The sequence below is a fragment of the Grammomys surdaster genome, unplaced genomic scaffold (genome assembly GCF_004785775.1).
Source record: "Grammomys surdaster isolate TR1022 unplaced genomic scaffold, NIH_TR_1.0 126298, whole genome shotgun sequence".
Lineage (NCBI taxonomy): Eukaryota > Metazoa > Chordata > Mammalia > Rodentia > Muridae > Grammomys > Grammomys surdaster.
The window spans coordinates 1,989,714-1,996,379 of record NW_021621098.1 but is presented as its reverse complement, the minus strand read 5'-3'; the positions used below and the strand labels follow the sequence as shown (position 1 = coordinate 1,996,379).

General features: G+C 41.8%; 1 pseudogene; it reads left to right on the top strand.

Annotated features, from left to right (window-relative positions):
• The first annotated feature begins 4,116 nt into the window (after window positions 1-4,116).
• On the top strand, window positions 4,117-5,800 carry LOC114614073 (annotated as a pseudogene).
• The last annotated feature ends 866 nt before the right edge of the window (window positions 5,801-6,666 follow it).

Genomic DNA, 6,666 nt, shown 5'->3' with positions numbered 1-6,666 from the left:
ATAGATAGATAGATAGATAGATAGATAGATAGATAGATAGATAGGACCCCAGAATACTCAAACCAAATAGACAGTCCTTCTAGACTAGACACAGGTGCCATATCCTATACCTGAACCTGAAATACTCGCATTGTATTCCTTACATAGACTAAACACCCATAACCTGTCTTAGCATCAGGCGTTTCTGGGTAGCCACTGAGGATGTCATCAGAATCCTGTTCTAGAGTTCTCTGGATTCCCGGATCCATTGAAAAATAATCTAACTGAGCATTTAGGCAGAAGACAGGTAGAGTTTATTATCAAGTAAAGTGGCATACTGTCAAGTGGTTGGAGTAGTCAGCATTCAAAGAGACCATTGCACTATCTATATTTTAGGTATGTTTTATACTATTTCTAAATTCTCTAGAACAGACAGTCTTCCTTGGTTTATATGAAGGATGTCTTCCTGCACAGGTAGTGGACAGGTCCACATGGATTAACTATTAAGGGAAGGTACAACAATCTGTGTTTATTCTTTACTAGAAAGCCTCTGAGTAGATAACCATCAGTCTATGACATTCTGAGAAGTTAGCAATATTGTATTTCTATCCAGGCCACTTATTCAACAGAAACAGAGGAAATTCAAAAAAATCATCAGATCTTACTACAAAGGCCTACACTCAACAAAACTAGAAAACCTGAATGAATTGGACAATTTCCTAGACAAATACCAGGTACCAAAGTCAAATCAGGAGCAAATAAATGACTTAAACAGTCCCATAACCCCTAAGGAAATAGCAGCAGATATTAAAAGTCTTTCCAACAAAAAAAGCCCAGGTCCAGATAGTTTCAGTGCAGAATTCTATCAGACCTTCAAGGAAGACCTAATACCAAGTCTCTTCAAATTAACCCACAAAATAGAAACAGAAGGAGCACTACCCAATTTGTTCTATGAAGCTACAATCACACTAATACTCAAAGCTCAAAAAGAGTCAACAAAGAAAGAGAACTTCAGACCAATCTCCTTTACGAAGATCAATGCAAAAATACTCAATAAAATTCTAGCAAACCGAATCCAAGAACACATCAAAACAATCATCCATCATGATCAAGTAGGCTTTACCCCAGGAATGCAGGGATGGTTCAATATTCAGAAATCCATCAATGTAATCCACTATATAAACAAACTCAGAGGAAAAAAAACACATGATCATCTCACTAGATGCTGAGAAAGCATTTGACAAAATTCAATATCCCTTCATGGTAAAAGTTTGGAAAGATCAGGAATTCAAGGCCCCTACCTAAACATAGTAAAACCAATATACAGCAAACCAGTAGCCAGCATCAAACTAAATGGAGAGAAACTTGAGGCAATTCCACTAAGATCAGGGACTAGACAAGGCTGCCCACTCTCTCCCTAACTGTTCAACATAGTACTAGAAGTCCTAGACAGAGCAATTAGACAACAAAAGGAAGTCAAAGGGATACAAATAGTAAAGGAAGAAGTCAAAATATCACTATTTGCAGATGATATGATAGTATACTTAAGTGACCCCAAAACTTCCACCAGAGAACTCCTAAACCTGATAAACAACTTCAGCAAAGTGGCTGGTTATAAAATCAACTCAAACAAATCAATAGCCTTCCCCTACATGAAAGATAAACAGGCTAAAAAAGAAATTAGGGAAATGACACCCTTCACAGTAGTCGCAAATAATATAAAATACCTTGGTGTGAATCTAACCAAGCAAGTGAAAGACCTGTATGACAAGAACTTCAAGACTCTGAAGAAAGAAATCAAAGATCTCAGAAGATGGAAAGATCTCCTATGCTCATAGATTGGCAGGATTAATATAATAAAAATGGCCATTTTGCCAAAAGCAATCTACAGATTCAATGCAATTCCCATTAAAATCCCAACTCAATTCTTCACAGAGTTAGAAAAGGAAATTCTCAAATTCATTTGGAATAACAAAATTCCCAGGATAGCGAAAACTATTCTCAACAATAAAAGAAATTCTGAAGGAATCACCATCCCTGACCTCAAGCTGTACTACAGAGCAATAGTGATAAAAACTGCATGGTATTGGTACAGAGACAGGCAGGAAGATCAATGGAATAGAATTGAAGACCCAGAAATGAACCCACACTCCTATAGTCATTTGATCTTTGACAAAGGAGCTAAAACTGTCCAGTGGAAAAAGGACAGCATTTTCAACAAATGGTGCTGGTTCAGCTGGAGGACAACATGTAGAAGAATGCAAATTGATCCATTCTTATCTCCTTGTACAAAGCTCAAATCTAAGTGCATAAAGGACCTCCACATAAAACCAGATACACTGAAACTAATAGAAGAGAAGGTGGGGAAGAACCTCAAATACTTGGGCACAGTGGGAAAGTTCCTGAACAGAACACCAATGACTTATGCTCTAAGATCAAGAATTGACAAATGGGTCTTCATAAAATTGCAAATTTTCTGTAAGGCAAAGGACACTGTCAATAGGTCAAAACAGCAAATGACAAATTGGGAAAAGATCTTTACCAATCTTACATCTGATAGAGGGCTAATATCCAATATATACAAAGAACGTAAGAAATTAGACTCCAGACAACCAAATAACCCTATTAAAAAATGTGGTACAGGGCGAAACAAAGAATTCTCAACTGAAGAAACTCGAATGGCCAAAAAGCTCCTAAAGCGATGTTCAGCATCCTTAGTCATCAGGGAAATGGAAATCAAAACAACCCTGAAATTCCATCTCATATCAGTCAGAATGGCTAAGATTAAAAACTAAGGTGATAGCAGATGCTGGCGAGGGTGTGGAGAAAGAGGAACACTCCTCCATTGTTGGTGGGATTGCAAGATGGTGCAACCACTTTGGAAATCAGTCTGGCAGTTCCTCAGAAAATTGGAAATAGCATTACCTTAGGATCCAGCTATACCACTCCTGGGCATATACCCACAAGATGCTCTAACATATAACCGGGACATATGCTCCACTATGTTCATAGCAGCCTTATTTATAATAGCCAGAAGCTGGAAAGAACCCAGATGTCCTTCAACAGAGGAATGGATACAAAAAAATGTGGTACATTTACACAATGCAGTATTACTCATCTATTAAAAACAATGAATTTGAGAAATTCTTAGGTACACGGATGGAACTAAGTGAGGTAAGCCAATCACAAAAGAACACACATGGTATTCACTCACTGATTATTGGATATTAGCCCAGAACCTTGAAATACCCAAGATTCAACTCACAGTCTACATGAAGCTCATGAAGAAGGAAGACCAAGTGGGGGTGCTTTGGTCCTTCTTAGAAGGAGTAATAAAATACTCAAGGGAGCAAATATGGAGACAAAGTGAGGGATAGAAACTGAAAGAGGGGCTGTCTGGAGTACATTCCACCTGGGTATCCATCCCATGTGCAGTCACCAAAGGTAGATGCTGAGGTGGAAGTCAGGAAGTGTATGCTGTTAAGAGCCTGATATAGCTGTCTCCTTAGAGGTCTGCAAGAGCACATAGGGAGGGATCTATGGCTTCAGCTGTATATGTAAGAGCGGAGGGCCCTGCTGGGCATAGGTGGGAGAAGAGATCCTTGGTCTCATGAAGGCTGGACACCCCAGTGGGTGGAAATTTGAGGGTGGGGAGGTGGGGGGGGTAGGTAGGGGTACATCCGCAGAGAGGCAGGAGGAGGGGTGAGGGGATAGGGTGTTCCTGGGTGGGTGGGGGATGGGGTAAGGGGATAACATATGAAATGTAAATAAAACATCCAATAAAAAAAAAGAAGATATGCAGAAATCCAGGACACTCTCACAAACAATCCCCATGCAGGCCATCAAGGAATACCAACTATTACAGCAGCAGGAGATGCCACCAGTCATGTGGGGTGGGGCAGCCTAGGAATTCTGCTCAATGACCTTTGCTCAGGTGAAACCAGGATTCTTGACTTTATGTTACAGAATAGAATTTCAAGGGACATCAGTATGAGGCAAAGTTGGAGCCCACTATAAAAGGAGAAGAGAGCTGTGAAGAGCGTTAGTGTATACCCTAGGATGGCCATGTGTAGCAGGAGGTTTTAGAAACGAAGCCTAAGGGCTTGGCTCAGGCTTAACTGTCATGTTCCCGCTATAATGAAGACTACAGGTGGGCCGCCTGGTCCCAGCTGTGTGTCCTTCGGGCTACTTTCTCTAGCTAGCTCCCTTTGTGATCAGTCTCTGTGCTTCTAGCTCTGATTCGCTCATCCACTCATCCCTGAAGCCCTGGTTCCTTTACATCCATACCCAACCAGTTATTGGCAGACCCACCTTCCAGTAACCCAGTAAATCAAAACTCTTTTTTTTTCTTTTTTTTTTATTGGATGTTTTATTTACATTTCCTATGTTGTCCCCTTACCCCATCCCCCACCCACCCAGGAACCCCCAATCCCCTCACCCCTCCTCCTTCTTCTCTGTGGATGTAACTTCTATCTACCCACCCCACTCCCACCTCCCCACCCTCAAAATTCCCACCCCAAAACTCTTGATGCTTACAGTTAGTCAATGGATTTATATATATCAATAAAATCTCAATACACAAGATGCCTACACAGATTAGAAAGTTATCCCAATATTCCTAAACTTTTGATTTTATATCTTCCTATTTACTTGAATCACGCGGATCTACATCCATTGCCATTTCGACTTTCACCTCTCTCCCTGTGTCACTCTGTGTCTCTGTCTCTCTGCCACCCTTAGCTCCGCCTCCCTTTTCCTGTCCAATCAGGTCTCCCGCTGCAAATAGATTGGGCAGGGAAATTTCTGCCACAGGCACAGGTTTCTCTTTTCAGAACGACTGGAGGTTTTAGAGCCTTGGAGAAGATCTCACGGGAAGTCAAGTCAATTACAAGTTATTGGTGGAGGCTTCCTTGGGAGTGAGCTGGCCTGTGCTCTTGGCAGAAAGTCTCAAGCCTCGGACATAGAAGTAATTCAGCTGTTCCCTGAGAAAGGAAATATGGGGAAGATCCCTCCTGAATACCTCAGCAACTGGACCATGGAAAAAGTCAAATGAGAGGGAGTAAAAGTGATTCCCAATGCAATTGTACAATCAGTTGGAGTCAGTGGTGGCAAGTTACTCATTAAGCTGAAAGATGGAAGGAAGGTAGAAACTGACCACATAGTGACAGCTATGGGCCTAGAGCACAATGTTGAGTTGGCCAAGACTGGTGGACTGGAAATAGATTCAGATTTTAGTGGCTTCCGGGTAAATGCAGAGCTCCAAGCATGTTCTAACATCTGGCAGGCAGGAGATGCTGCATGCTTCTATGATATAAAGTTGGGTCGAAGGCGAGTAGAGCATCACGATCATGCTGTTGTGAGTGGAAGACTGGCTGGAGAGAATATGACAGGGGCTGCAAAGCCGTACTGGCATCAGTCAATGTTCTGGAGTGATTTGGGTCCTGATTTCGGCTATGAAGCTATTGGTCTGGTGGATAGTAGTTTGCCCACAGTTGGTGTTTTTGCAAAAGCAACTGCACAAGACAACCCAAAATCTGCCACAGAGCAGTCAGGAACTGGTATCCGTTCAGAGAGTGAAACAGAGTCAGAAGCTTCCGAAATCACAATTCCTCCCAGTGCCCCTGCAGTCCCACAGGTCCCTGTTGAAGGGGAGGACTATGGCAAAGGTGTCATCTTCTACCTCAGGGACAAAGTTGTGGTGGGGATTGTGCTATAGAATGTCTTTAATTGAATGCCAATTGCAAGGAAGATCATTAAGGACGGTGAGCAACATGAAGATCTCAGTGAAGTAGCCAAACTCTTCAACATTCATGAAGATTGAATCCGTATCGTGGACTACACAAGCATGTTCCCATCCCTGATTGGGATGGGTGGATAAAAGAACATTTTTTTTTTATTCTACATCTTCTTTCTTTATGAAGGAGCAGGAATTGAACAAGCCTCTGTGAATATTTTCATCTGTATAAATGCACATCACAAATTAAAATCTGATTCTTTGCTTTTTTTATATATAATTTATTTATTATTTTCAAGTTGTAATTTATACTCATTCACACAGGGGTTATAAACACAAAAAGGCAGGACATGGGGAAGGGGATGACACTGGAGCGTGGGTGTTCAGGGGGAATACAGATATCTTTCAGAACAGGGTATCAGCTGGGTGAGGGTTCAGGGGACAGGTCATTATGACTCTGCCTATGATTCACTTCTCCTTATCTAAATTGGTATTATCTGCCAAGGCTACCTATTTACAAGGTACTACTCAGGCTGGTGAATTGTCACAAAAACTGCCTGATTACAATAGCTTATAGCCATCTGTCTCAGTGTTTATCCACAGAGACCCAAGACTTGGTGTTGGTATACATGTATGACAGGCCTATTGCTGATTTTAGGCCTATGGCTGATTTTAGGCCTTCAGTGTGTAAGCAGGAATGGCCCTGACATCTCCTCCCTTCTCTAAGTATAGACGGGCTGTGGCAATTCTAATCTTGAGAAGGCAGGGATAGAGGCCTGACCTCCAGTAATTGAAGGGGACCTTGTAATGGCTCCAGTCCCCCTGTTGTTGTCCAGTGAGGCTTAGGTCCATACCTGTCATGATGTCTTTTTCCTGGAGAAGGGATACTTTTGACATCAACCCCTATGCAGTCAGGCTTGTCCCTCAGGGAACCCAGGTAGATATTTTTAACT